Below are 14,770 nucleotides of genomic sequence, written 5' to 3' on the forward strand. Positions count from 1 at the left end.
CTGATATTGGTCTCCTACGGCCGCTAATGAGCATCTCCCTATCCTCAGATCACAAGGCATTTAAAATGATCAGGACTGTAGTTGGCATCCTGACCGCTTAGGGAAAATCCCATCAGACACATACATTGTTTGGTCCACAAGGCATTTGTAATGCATCAGCTCAGCCCCAGAGCTGGCCTCACAGAGGGAATGGGAATAGACAGGCCACACTGCTGGCCGTCTGGGGTATAGAACAGGAACAGGTAATTAAGTGCAGATTGGCCAAGGGGCCAGAAGTGACAGATCTGCAGAGAAACAGCACATGGCAAAACTCACCACCCTCTTCTCCCACTCGTACCCCCTCCTCTGCTCTGGTGTTTTATGGCTTTTGTGTGTCATTATAAGAGGACACACTACCTTGTTCTTGGTTGTCTTTACATTCTATATACCCCAGGATCACTTAACAGGAAGTGTTCTCATTTGCAAGGGGCTTTGCAGAGTCTAGTGTCATGTGAAAGGAGATATAATAGAGACACAGAGAGAGAGAGATGAGGAATAGACATGCTGGCAAGCAAATAGTATTAGAAAGGGAAGTCTTGAGCTAAACGAAAATAGAGGCTAGCAGTGTAAGGTGACAAAACAGAAGAATATTGTAAACGTCTTCTCGGGTATTTGTTTCAGGAGATAGAAGAGACAATAATATTAGAGAAGATGAGGTTAAGTTTCTCTTTAAAATCTATAAAACACTAGTTTTATTTTTGAATTTTTTTATTTTTTTAAAGATTTTATATATTTGAGAGAGAGAGAGAGAGAGAGCATGAGTGGGGTGGGGAGGGAGCCGGAGAAGCAGATTCCCCACTGAGCAGGGAGCCCAATGAAGGACTCTGATCCTAGGATCCTGAGATGATGCCCCGAGCCAAAAGCAGATGCTTAACCAACTCAGCCACCCTGTGCCCCTATGCTATATTTTTCATAAACAGCTTTCTTACATGGTTAAATAGTCAAATGCTCTGCAGAGATATGTAAATATATTCAAATTCAGGATCCATGGCAGAGAGTGGAGATTATCCTGCTTGGGTAAGATGCTCATATGTCTCTCTAGATGATTTCAGTGGGAATCTCCTATATTTAGCTGAGATTTAAACATGCCAGAATTCTGGAATACCAAAGCATGACAGTGCCATTCAGAAGGGGCAACCTGCTCTCTACAGTATATTTCTCTTCCCATGACTCTCCAAGGAGAATGGCACATTTGCCTGTTTTTTTTTTTTTTTTCCATGAAGCAACCACTGAAGCCCAGGTTAAGCCCCTATTGCAGAACTATGTTAGTCCTCTGTGAGTTTTTGTTAATTGCTATATAGCATATACCTAAGGATAAATATTTAAAAATAAATAAATGACTATTGTACACTTTGGCCCATTGAAAATATACATTTTTAAAGTATGAATTCAGATCTAAAAAAGAAAAAGTATGCTGGCGGTGAATAAGCTCATATATGCAAACAATTTCTTCAGCATTACTTTATTTTACTGAACATTATTTATTCTTTTTCTATCTCTAGTGAAAATATGTCCCAGATATATTATTCAATTACTGTAATATCTGCATTCCTAAAATAGGCAACAAACTCCATTTGATAAACATTTTATGTAGGAGTAATTATAATTCATCTCTATTTGTTATCATGGAAAGAAAAGTAAGAAAATTAATGTGAGCATAGAAGATAATGTTAGCAGATAATATGACTAATTTGGTGAAATATTAATGTTTATAAAATGTTCACTGACTATATACCAAATCATATCCTTAAATAATTGAGATTGGGATTAGCCAGATTTATATAGTTCTTTGCTTAAAATTCTATCTTTTGAAATAAAGTATTTTCTAATAATTGACAAAATAAATCCTAGTAAGTCATGTCAAAATTACAAATTTATTTTATACATTATTCAAAAGCCAATACATGATTAATAAAAGCACACACCTTCCCACTCTTCCTCCCCTTGTCTCATGGTTAAAAATAATTAACTTTTTTTGATTTATTGTATTATATAAATTCTGGTTTTGAATTTGATTTTCATAGAAGTCTAAAGGAACTAAGAGTTTCAGAGATCATTATTCATCATGTTCTTAAACTTGTTCAATGCTCCAAAGTGACACTACCCAAGGAAATGTCTTTCTCATTGAAAAGTCAAAAGCATAACAGACTCGAGAAACAATCATGAGAACAATCAGAAAAACCTTTAATAAGATCTGCTTTGTTTAAAACTTATGTTTTAGGAAAACATTTGGCTACACAGGCTTGACAAAACCATTCTTTATCTACAGTGTTCATTGATATAAGGAGAGGGTAGAAATAAACTTTTTCAAACAAACAAAGAGCAAGAGAGTCTGCTGGTATATCATGCCCATATATCTGGCCATGGTATATGGTATATCCGGACTTGGTCTTCCTGGAAAAAAAAAAAAAAAGGCTCCAATTACATTTGCTGGGAGAAAAACTCTGGCTAGTGCAGTAGTCAGCTTCACCACTCTCCTCTGAGAACAAAAGCAATAACAGAAACATAGTTAACGATTTGTTCCCAGAATTCCCATGACTCTTTAGGTCACAATGTAGACAAAGAAGGATAACATAGCGCTCTTGGTCGGGGAGGGAAAGGCAAACTTCCCAGATTCAAACTCTGGCTCTCCTATTTTCAAACAAGTTGCTTTTCTCTGTGTGCCTTTTTATTCATTTGTAATTGGGAATTATAAATGTGGTAGTCCAATATTTCATCTAATCACCAACATTCTGATTCTCCTATCAGGCATCAGGCATACATCTCTGCCTCTTGTTGTTAAACACAGCCACGTGACTTACTTTGCCCAGGTGAATGACTTCTGACAGAAGCATTTAAAAACCAAAACGTGATTCTCCATCATCTAAAATTTTACAAATCATGCATTTATGTGAATTTTGTAAGATGGGCATTAGGAGTGACAGGTGGCAGCTGTGTATGTAGGAGCTCAGACCATCTAGCAAACAATGTTGTAAAGATGACTGGTTCTTCTGGGAAAGCTATGACAGTAGTTGTACTCTCTGGTTCTTAGCATCTTCAAGGCCATGAGATCTCTGCTAGAACAGCCAATGTTGTACTGCTGGTAGTTTCCCTTTGTTGTAGTGTTTCCTGATGCAATAATTGTAGAATAATGTGGTAAGATGGGCATCTGACCTGGATAACTGAGTAACTACTATGAGGCCTCCCACTTGTTAACCATAATTGTACATGAAGCATAAGCAAGAAACAAACCTTCGTTGAGGTCATCTTAAGCCACTGGATTTAGGGTTTATCTGTTACCACAGCATTGCTTAGCTTATCCTAACTGACAGATCTATACCTACCTGCCTCATAGTATTTTTGTAAGGAAAAAATAAGTATAAACCACTTAGAATAATACCAAGAACATTATAAATGCTTCATTTATTCATTATTCAACAAATATTTATTGAGCTCCTACTATATACCAAATCCTATGCCAGATGGAAGGAATTTAATGTGAGTAAAAACAGAAAGTTCCCGTTCATGTGATATGGACCATGTAGTGGGAAAGGCCGTCATTAATCAAATGATGAAACAAATATAAAATTGCAACTCTGCAAACTAGAATCCCTAAAGGGCAAATGCCGCAAGAAAGCATATGAGATAATTGGCCAAGACAGGAAGGTCAGCAAAGGCCTCCTTAAGGATGTGCTGATTTACCTTAGATCTGGAGGTCACAGAGTAACGTTAACTAGGGAAGAAAGAGCCTTCCTTGAAGAAACTATCTTGTACACAAAGACCAGTTGTAACAAGCATGGCACCTACAAGAGACTAAAATTCTCCAACTGGAGTGCTTACAAAAGGCAAAAAAAAAAAAAAGTAAAATTAGGATAGAGAGTTAGGTAGGGGCAAGACTTTGTCAGCTTGGGATGATTTTCGTCTTTATCTAAAAAGTAATGGGGAACTATTGAATATTTTAACTTGGAGAGCATTACACACGAAAAAGATCATTCAGGCTGAAGAGTAGAGAACTAGTCATAAGGGAGCATGGTGGATGCAGAGATTAACCAGCTAAGAGGCTATTTATTGCTAGAGCACTTGGGACACATAATGATACCTTGTAACAGGATGGTTGTAATGACGGTGGTGGAAATGGAGAAGAAATGGTAGACTGGTTGGCCCTTAAAATATGCATCCATCCACCTAATCTAGTGTAAGGAGGATATATACATATCCAACAGAATTTCTAGAAGGGTCAAATCACCAAGATGGAATACTCCATAGCTAGAAACACTACAACAAAGGGAAACTACCAGCAGTACAACATTGGCTGTTCTAGCAGAGATCTCATGGCCTTGAAGATGCTAAGAACCAGAGAGTACAACTACTGTCATAGCTTTCCCAGAAGAACCAGTCATCTTTACAACATTGCTTGCTAGATGGTCTGAGCTCCTACATACACAGCTGCCACCTGTCACTCCTAATGCCCATCTTACAAAATTCACACAAATGCATGTATTTCACAGAACCTAAGTCTCATGAGAAACCTTAGCTACAAAAAATAAATAAATAAATAAATGTTATCTTCAGATTTTCAGCTTTGAAAGTATAAGGAAGGTATATTTGATAGAGTAGAGTAGATGTTGAGTGAATTGGACTGAAGTACCTGCCACAAATAAGTGAAATGAACTAGAATTTTGATGGATTAAGATTTAAAATTTGATGATGAGAGATAAATCTAGAAAAGGTATCAAAAGCTCCTAAGTTTTTTGCTTCCCAACTTTGGGGATGATAAATGCTACTTACTGAACTTGGCTTAAAAGTTATGAACATGAACTGAAAATGAAGTACCTTCATGAAGTCAAATAGACAGTTAGATATGCAAGGGAAGGTCTTGCTGGAAATATAAATTTATGAGTCATCTGGTGATAATTGAAGTCATGCTGTATTAGTTTTCTATTGCTGCATCATGAATTACTACAATTTAGCAGCTTGAAACAACACCCATCCATTATGTCAGTTTCCATGAGTCAGGAGTCCAGCCAGGGATAAACTGGGTCCTGTGCTCAGGGTTTCACAAGGCTGCAATCAAAGTGTCAGCCAGGACTGCAATCTAATCTGAGGTTAAGGGTCCTCTTCCAGACTCACTGACTGTTGGCAGAATTCAGTTCTTTGTAATCATACGACTGAGGCCCTCAGCTCTTAGAGGCCACCCACCATTCCCTACTATGTGACCTCTCCAGGATATGGCAGTTTACTTCTATATGTTCAATAAGAGAGTTTCCGATCTCTCTTGTTTCAAAACTCTTTCAGTTTGAATCTCTAGACCCTCTTTTAAAAGGCTCACTCAATTTGGTCATGCCCAATCAGGATAATAACCCTTTAGATTGTCAACAAAAAAGTTGTATTGTTAGGTATCTAAATTATATCTGCAAAATTCTTTAATCCCTGCCATTCAACATAACTTAATCATAGGAGTGAAATCCTCCTGTCATGTTCACAAGTGTCACCTACACTAAGGGGTGAGGATTACAGAGCATGTGTGTATGAACAGGTGGGACCTTGGAGGACAATTGGACTTCTGTTTATCACATATGTCTAAATAAGAAGATATCCTATAGACAAGACGATAGTGTCTAAAAAAAAAAAAAAAAAAAAAAAAACAGCCATGAAGATTTCCAGTATTTAATGATAGAAGTATTGGGGATTGAGATAGAGAAGTAGAAGCTCTGTTATTTTTACTATCACAGTTTTACAGTTCAATATGCTCAGCCATAATATACCCAAGTATTTGAAATAATTGATCTATTGTAGACTTCGCAGCTTAATAAAGAAGTGTGATGGAACCTGACAAGTTTATCAATATTTCAGACTCAATGCAGTAAAGGTTGTAGGTAGAGCAGATGTCAGAAATTATCTGGTAAAACTTCCATATTTTACCAATGATGGTAGAGATGACAGTGACTTTGCCAAAGTCATTCAGCCAGTGAATGGCTGAACCACAGACCTCTGGACTCTGAAATCCGTTTTGGTTTTTTTTTTTTTTTCTTCAACTATTAAGTCTGTTTCATGAGATTAAGGTTGGTCATGATGCTTTTGGCAAAAAATTATCATCAACAAAATTAATAAAATTTAAGAGACACGATTCTATCCCTTCTTTTATCCATATCTTAGGATACAGCAAGAAAGCCTTAGTATGCTCTATTTTCTAGAGACAATCCTCATAAAATCCCCTCTTCAAGTGGCATGCAAGGGGTCATATAAATATACAATGTTAAACCATTTTGTGGAGTTGTTAACATACTCTAAATTGACAATTTGAAAACATTGAAGATCTTTTTCTTTACTGCTCCAGGAACTTTCTCTCAGTAATTTCTTTTATATTCCCATCCAAGGGGCCATAAACATCAGTTGATGTTATATTGTTTGATTCTATCACAAGCATATTGTCTCCATTTCTGCTGAAAACTCTTGAGCTATGCTATAAATTCCTTCCTGTTGCAAGGATATTGTTTCTATTGCTGGTCAAAACACTTGAATAATGTTTTGAATTATCTATATTAGTCTTTCCCTACAAGTCCTTTGTGTAAACTGGCACTCAGTAGTTATTTATGTTGCTCATTCGTGAAGAATCAGAATGCTTCTTGGCTTGGGAACACAGAGAGTAGGTTTGCACCCAGCCCCTATTACATATCAACTGTGTAATTTTTGAGAAATTGTTTCACTGGATCTCTGTTTTATCTACTAAATACATATAGGAATACCTACCATCTTGTTTTTTTGATAACTTGATGAGGTAACACGTGAGGTAAATGTACCTCATACAGTACAGCATAGATTCTCGGTGTGTTGGCCACTTTTCTCACATTACTTCTTAGCTCCTTCATGGGCATTTCTACCCTTTAGTTATCCTTGCAGCATTGTTTTTTTAAGTGATGGAGCCATGTTGTCTTTGTTTGCATTATATATGCTTTGGTTTCCATATAAATTACTCCATTTTTTCATTGAAGAAGAATGAGCTCTCTTATTCCGTGTGAATCTGTTATCAGCTTTTATTAAAATTCTGTACATCTGAGGAACATGATACATTCCCATCGGTAACTATTGTTCCCTTATTGAGATTCTCATCTGAGAGTGGGACTTGGCATGGGAAAATATGCTCCCTAGAAAAGCATATGAGAAACTCCAAAAAGATTCTGAAAGCACCTTGAGTAATTTGAAAAGTCCTCCTAGGGATTTGGAGATCTATCCCTAAGTATAAGGCTGCTGCCTCTTCTTTTCCTCTTCCTCGCTGAGATCCCTAAATACTATTAGTAAATGTTCTGATGTATGTATTACTGAGAGTAAAATAAACTCCAGAGTACTTTTTCTTCTTTGTGGCAAATCATCACTCACCAACCATCCTTTGTTTCTTTTAAAATTGGCCTAAGCTGCTTTTCTTTTTCTATATTCAATCTTACAATGGTCTGACCTCATTTACTTTTTGAGCCAGAAAGATTTATTTTTCTAATTCTTTAATCAATGTCTTTAGTTTAAGCTTAATGTTCATTTTATGCACTTTGTATTCAAAATGTTCATCTTCGGTCAGACTTGTTGTGACAATAACTGTAATGATGACATTCTATTTTTCAGCCCTTTGGTATCACTTACTAATGTAATGCACTTGCTGGCAAACAAAAACATGTTCAGTTGTTCTTCAGTAATTCTGATTCTTATTTGCAAACTGAGTTAACACACACTGGCTACAGCATGGTCCTAAATACAGCAGCTTCAGTGAGATACCCCTTTACTTTACTTCTAAAGAAATGTGTGTGAAATATTTAACCGGCCTCTTGACAATTACAATGCTTTAGCCACCAACTCAAATTTTTTTTGAGTTTTACAAAAAAGGAATTTAATGGTCCATGAGAAGCTCAGAAATTTGAAAGAGTCAAAGGTACTGAAACTGTGCAATCTTCAGCGACTAGCTCTACTCCATGCTCCTTGCCCTGCCCCTTCCTTATCCACCCATCTTTCATCTCTGCTCATCTTTGAATGACTTTAGTTTTTTTTAAGATTTTATTTATTTATTTGACAGACAAAGATCCCAAGTAGGCAGAGAGGCAGGCAGAGAGAGAGGAGGAAGCAGGCTCCCTGGCTGAGTAGAGAGTCTGGTGCAGGGCTCAATCCCAGGACCCCGGGATCATGACCTGAGCCGAAGTCAGAAGCTTTAACCCACTGAGCCACCCAGTCCCTTTGAGTGGCTTTAGTCTCTTCTACTGGAATTAGTATCATCTTACTCTCTGATTGACCTTCCACCAGCTTCATGGCCCAGATGCAAAGAATCTTCACATGAAGCTCCATACAGAAGAATTCCCAGGAGCCCTCTGTTTAGCTCAGCCTGGGTCCCTTACCCTCCTTTGCACTAAATCATTTTACACTGGGGAATACAGCAAAAACAATTGGTCATGTGCTCACCAATGTGGGGACAAAATAGAGTATCACAGGAACAAAAGTTCTACCAGAATCACTTGATTAGAAGTGGGGAGAATCAATTCTCAAAGGAAGAAGAATCTACATTGGGAGACAACACTGCAGATCTTAAACATCATGGATGTGAAAGTTAACATTAAATTATATGGCATGAGGCCTTCAGCTTCTCCTGCCAAGAAGAACTAGAGAGACAAGAATACTTGGCTAAAATATACTGTTTTTATTTGCATCTTATTTCTTCATGGAAACAATTTCTACTTTGTTATACTCGAGTTACAAGTGTAGGTGTTTTCCAAATCAAAACAGAGTTTCATTCAAAGTTATGCTAAATTAAGGTGAATTTCCCTCAAAGAAATGACGAGTGGTCAAATATTCTCTCATCAACAAGGTAATCAGAACCTATTCACAAACAGCAGTGTGCTTTGAAGGAAGCCTATGCTTTAGTCTGGAGACAAGATCCAAGGGAGGCCTGGAGAGTTCCTTAAGTATTAGGAGTTCTGAACCAGCAACACTAGGCAAGTAACACACTGCAGATTAAAATTGGTTTCTCCACCAGTGTTATGAGCAAAAATATGATATGTTTTGAGGATTAGATGATTAGACACAGCCAGGCTTCATGTGATTCTTTCCACACACTAACCTTATAAGACACTGAGAATAAGATTAATAAAAGAACAGCTTTTGTGCTATGAACTAACATGGAGCAACCTAAATCTGGCTATTCATTGTGGTCCACAGACTGGTAGCATCGACGTTTCCTGCGAGTTTGATAGAAATGGAGAATCTCGGGCCCTAAAGACAGGATTCCCAAAAACAGTTACGTTTGGGAAGCACCGTCCTGGAGTAAAACTATGAGCACCAACTCAAAGGGAGGCTAGGTTATCACGTCAAGCAATATAGACTACATGCAAATACTGGAGATCAGATTTGGCCAGCCTAACAGGGAAATAATCAGCAGAATGGCATTTTCTAAGTGGGAGTGCAAGTCTTAAAAGGCAGAGTTCTAAACAGAAACAAATCCCCAAAAGAATAACAGTGGTCATGATTACTAAGACAGTTATTTTTATGGGGACACACCTCCAGACTGAAATGGGGAACCCTCGTTAATAACAGTATCTTTGAGTGGGAAGCTCGATTCCTGGATGTCCCTATGGACACATTCTCACATTCTCACATGTGATGCACATCTGAGTTTGTTATCCGTATGTCTGTCTGAGGTTTCTGCCACCTTCCTTTAGTGTTTCCCATCCACACCTCCTCGACGTTCTCCATAACTGTCTTCTCATGGTAACTTCCTTTTCGACCTCTCCTGACAGAATGAAATAGAGCCAAGGCTGGGTGGCTAAGCAATAGGGCTTCAGTTTAGACTTTATTACACTCAGGGAAAGAGGATAGGTGTTTTCCAAATCAAAACACAGTCCAATTGATTACAGTTCAAACCAAAGTTATGATAAATGAAGATAAATTTCCCTTAGAGACTAGTAGAAAATCACCTTTAAAATCTCATGCTCTCTTATCTGAATTTTTATTTTAATCTGGTTTTTTCACCCTTGGAGATCAAGAAAATGAAAAATGACCAAGTCTTTCTATTGTATCCCCTCTCCATAAATGCACTTATTTCAAATTTGTGTCTCTGTTCAAATCTAAACTGGGGTCCAAATACACTAGCATTAAAAGATACTGCTAATTACAATTTCAAAATAGGGTTACATCATTCATTTAAAAATACATATATATTTACTAAATTTCCTTAGATGCCTTTAGTTAAAAAAAAAAAGAAAGAAACCTACATATACTGAAAGGAAGGAGAAAATCGTCCCTAGTTATAAATATTTCATAGCAAACATTAACAAATATTCAATTACCGTGAAGATTCTATTGAAAGGTCAACAGGTTAGATATCTAGACCTGCCCCACTTGCTAACTAATCCCTGGCTCACACAGGTGTTGCTATGGCTATAGGCAAAAGATATAATATAAGATAATGTACATTAGTTAGTACATAGGACTCATGGTACTCCATAACATTGGCAGAAGTTTCCCTCAATCAACACCCAAGAAAATGAAATTTGGCCACTACAAGACAAGTCTGGGCTCTTGCCAATCTGTCCTATTAAATTGTGACTGACCTACGGTATCAAGATCTAATAGAAGGGAACACACACATGTAAGTACAGATAGGATGATTTTATAACTTTCAACCTTGTCACTGCCCTCTAAAGTAAGTCTCAGAGCTAAGCGAACTGTGTCTATCAGGATAGCCTACAGTGAAAGGAGAAACTGAAAAGATATAATGCCCATAGACCTTCTAGTATATACAGTAACTTCTCATTAGCCATGGTTGGGAGGAAGAGCCATAGTCTAATGGCAGAGAATGAGGATCTGGTCCTGAATTCTTTTATCAAACTGGCAAGCAATGCACCTCACAGATGGGGGCTTTGCCACTTCTCTAGCACCTTTATGTAGTAACAGCTGAGCTGATGCATCCTGCACTTGCACCTGCCCCAGCTTCTGGAGAAGGTTCCGAAGAAGGCCAGAGAATAGTAAATTATAGCTGACTAGCTAAAAGAAAAGGAAGATGTTTATAATCTCTTTAATGGTAGGAAAATAATATCCCATTGAAACTTCCTCTTTAACACATAGTTGTTTCTTCAATGCCTATTAGCTTATAAAGGAAAATAATAAGAAATAGTCTTCTTGAGCATGGAGACAAACCTCAGAAATTGTTATTTTTTGCTTGCTTTTTGGTTGTTGTAATATTTTTGCTCTACAAGCTCATTCTAGAAAAATTGGAACTATCAATGTGCTAAAACAAAACCATATTATCCCACCACCTAGAAATAAATACATTGTATTGGACAACTTTGTAAACTTTTTATCTACGCATAGATTTTTAATAGATCATAATATACATAATGTATTGTAATATGGTTTTTAATATTTGATAGTATACATCTACAATATCATATTAATGGCTGACTGATATGCCGTTGAGTAGCATATACTTTATTTGTTCATGTATAGATAGATATTTAGATCACTTTCAATAACTTACTATCAATAATTTACAATAACATTGTAATGAACTTGTTGTACATACAGTTTTGCATCCTCTGTCTTGGGGGTGGAATTGCTAAATGAATGGGAACTGATATTTCAAAGCTTTTGAGATGTCCTAGTGCAAGTTGGTTTTGAGGTAAGCCTTTCCTTATCACTATATATAAGTTGCTTTTCACTGCCCAAGACATGGATTGCTCTTAACCAGTGATGACCAGGGTGGGCTGAAGTTGTAAAAAATTTTCTAGTACATTTGGAGGGTCTCATATAAAAGGCTACACCTTCATAGATATGTTACTCACCGTTTTTGAATCGTTCTAATACTCTTAAAATGCTTAGGGAAAATCCAAGTAATCTGCCCTAACTTTGGAAATGGTATAAAGGGTAAGTCTTGTGCAGTACCAGCTAAATAATTTACAAGATACACGTGGGGGCCCTTGTTAAAAAAATGATTGTGAATGTCAAGATGTCAACAGCAGAGCATTAAACCAAGCCTGAGGTACTGTTGAATATGGTGCCCTGTGCAAGTGGAAAGTCTGAGGTGCAGGGTAAGGTCCTGGTTTCATGCTCACCCAGAAGGTATCTTCCATGATCACTCGGTCATACATCATACACCACCAGTTTTCAGATCTATTGGTTTATTGCTCAGACGTCCTTATTCATGTTGAAGAGTAGGCAAAATCCTTTATGTCCCTGCTGATAGAACCATCTGTTACTTTTCATTAATTATGTCCAACCACATTATCCTTATACTTCATATGGGGTGGGGGGAATATCACTCTAATTCTATAAGCAAATAATGTATTCATCTGTCAGTGAACAGTTCAAATTCACAGCAAATACATTCAACCTAGAAAAGAGGAAGCTTCCATAAAAATAACATTGAAACATAAACCTCATTCACAAATGCTATTTTTCCACACCCTGCAAGTTTGTGTATGTTCATAAGTACATGTTTTAAATCAACAAACACAGTATACTAAAAAAAAATATTTTTGTTATTTAAAAAAATCCTGGCTTGTGTGTTCACATCGAATTAAAGAAATCAACACAAAACTAAAGGGAAATCAGGCAATGGTCTGAAATTTGGCAACCAAGAGACATTTCTATACAATGCCTTCTTTTTCTATTGCCTTTGGGTTGGTTTCCATGGAAATGTATATTTGCTGCAAGCCAAGGTTTTCTGTGGTCTCAGCTACAAGAAAAAAGTGGAAATAAATGCAGATCGGTAGTCAGAAGAAATATTGATTTTAAATATGGGAGAGGCACACTCAAGCCTTAGAAAGTGAATGAATTCTGAGGGATCATTAAGTCCAGAACACTGCGAGTAAATGGTAGCAACAATATGCTGACACAGGCATCAGGTGTAATCCAGGGCTTTGATTATTTATTCATTAAACAGATCTTTATTGAGCACCTACTGCATACCAGACACCATGTTACGTGCCAGGGTTATAGAGTTTAGGTTAGTTCATTTCTGTGGCTGGCAAAAAGGTTGAAGAATGGTAACTTATTTAGCATTCAGCTAGCAATCACAGGGCATCTTCTCCATATTGGACTCAAGGGAATACACAAAGAGAAAAAAGAAATAAGGTTGTTCCTATGGGATATAAAATGGACTGGTGGAGGGGGATGTTGAGCCTCCCTAATAATTACAATTTAATTCAATATAATGAGGCTCCATTGAATAGGCTCCAAGTTTCCCAAGGGACATGCCACGCTGTCAAATACAGAATATAAAAGTACTCTATATTGGATTTTAATTATGGGAAGCCAAAAAAGATATAACTGAATCACGTGACAAAGGAATCTAAGAGGAAATGACAAAACAAAAGGGGCACACAAGTAATTCAGAGGAAAAAGAAAAGAAAAGAGAAAATATAAGGAAACAATGCTAGGAGAAGGGCAAGAAGAAGAAAAGGAATAAGGAGAAAGGGACCATGATATAAACTATCATGAGGACCAAAGAGATAGAGGGGCCAAACGCCTCCAGAAAGGAAGAGATGGAGAAAGAGGTCTGTGAAATATCATTTGAACAAAAACAGCACAGCAGGCTTATTCTATAATTTCCTGGGTCCATTGTGTCATTGGTAGAATTAAGCCCAATCCACAGGAAAGGACATCTGTGGAAACGCTCTCCCGTTCTTGGAAGGCAATGGTCCCATATGGAGTAAGCACGATGACGGCACATAGAACAGGCAGCGTGTAGGACAGACATTCTAAAGATCGCATTCCTTCCAGCTGCCAACTCTTCTACCTTTGCTTTATCTCAGGAAAGTAATCTGTCCAGAGAGTGCTTTAGAATAAAATTAATGTCAAATGTTCCCTATTAGGATTTTCTTTTTACTAACAGAAGCACATTTGAAACATAACCTTCATTATTTAAAAATCAATGGCCAATATTCAACACTTTTATGATAAGTGCTGTTGTAGCTATCCCAGAAGTAAAGAAGCACTTGTCTATGGACCAAATAGTTACCAAGGAGATTGAATCAATAAATATATCATTTGTTAATGATGCCAAGATTTCTTATGGAATAGGATATTGGCAGGCAGCTCATTTTGGATTGTTACTTGGGTTTGCATTTAAAACCACGTTAGCAGACAGATCTTCACAATCCCTGTCTAAACACTCCCCACTCTCAATGTTTCAAAAATACGTGTTTGTATCATTATCTTAAAATCAGTGCTTCACTGGGGAGACCTATTCCTTGTCAGAAAAATCAGGACAAGCCAATGATGAGTCAGTCTTTATTACTATATGTTAGACCAGATTGAAGATTTAAACACTCAAGAGTAATGTTTTATCACTATATGTTGCTTAGCAGTAAACTCATAACTAGGTATAAACTCCAGAAATTAAAATATGGTGGTGAGGTTTTCAAAGTTTTCTGACATGGTATTTTAAAATAACTTAACACTGTTGTTCTCTGCATGAGAAGAAGGTAAACATTAAGGTCAGAGAATATTCTGGTAATGACAGGCTAGCACACAATGTGGTTATCTTTCCAATTTCTGCCAGCCACACACATACCCAGTCTGCTGCCACACTGCCACCATCACTGCCCTTTGCTAGTTCTAGTTTGTCTTTGGTTTATAGCGGATTAGCTTCCCATAAGACATATCCATGTGGTCACTGTTTTCACTGAAATAAAGTTCTGTTCTGTGACAAACCAAATTCTGTAATTTATAACACACTTCAAGAGCCCTGGAGGAGTCTAACACATTTGGACTCAGAAAG

At 37.2% G+C, this 14,770-nt stretch overlaps 1 long non-coding RNA gene across 1 annotated transcript in view; it reads right to left on the reverse strand.

Annotated features, from left to right (window-relative positions):
• Nucleotides 1-2,318: 2,318 nt before the first annotated feature.
• LOC309864450 overlaps nucleotides 2,319-14,770 on the reverse strand; it is a 101,260-nt gene continuing 88,808 nt past the window's right edge. The window contains exon 6 of the long non-coding RNA XR_014311530.1: nucleotides 2,319-2,433. This is a non-coding gene — a long non-coding RNA (uncharacterized lncRNA). The remainder of the gene's footprint in view (nucleotides 2,434-14,770) is intronic.

This window comes from Mustela nivalis, assembly GCF_964662115.1.
Source record: "Mustela nivalis genome assembly, chromosome: 5".
NCBI classification, from domain to species: domain Eukaryota; kingdom Metazoa; phylum Chordata; class Mammalia; order Carnivora; family Mustelidae; genus Mustela; species Mustela nivalis.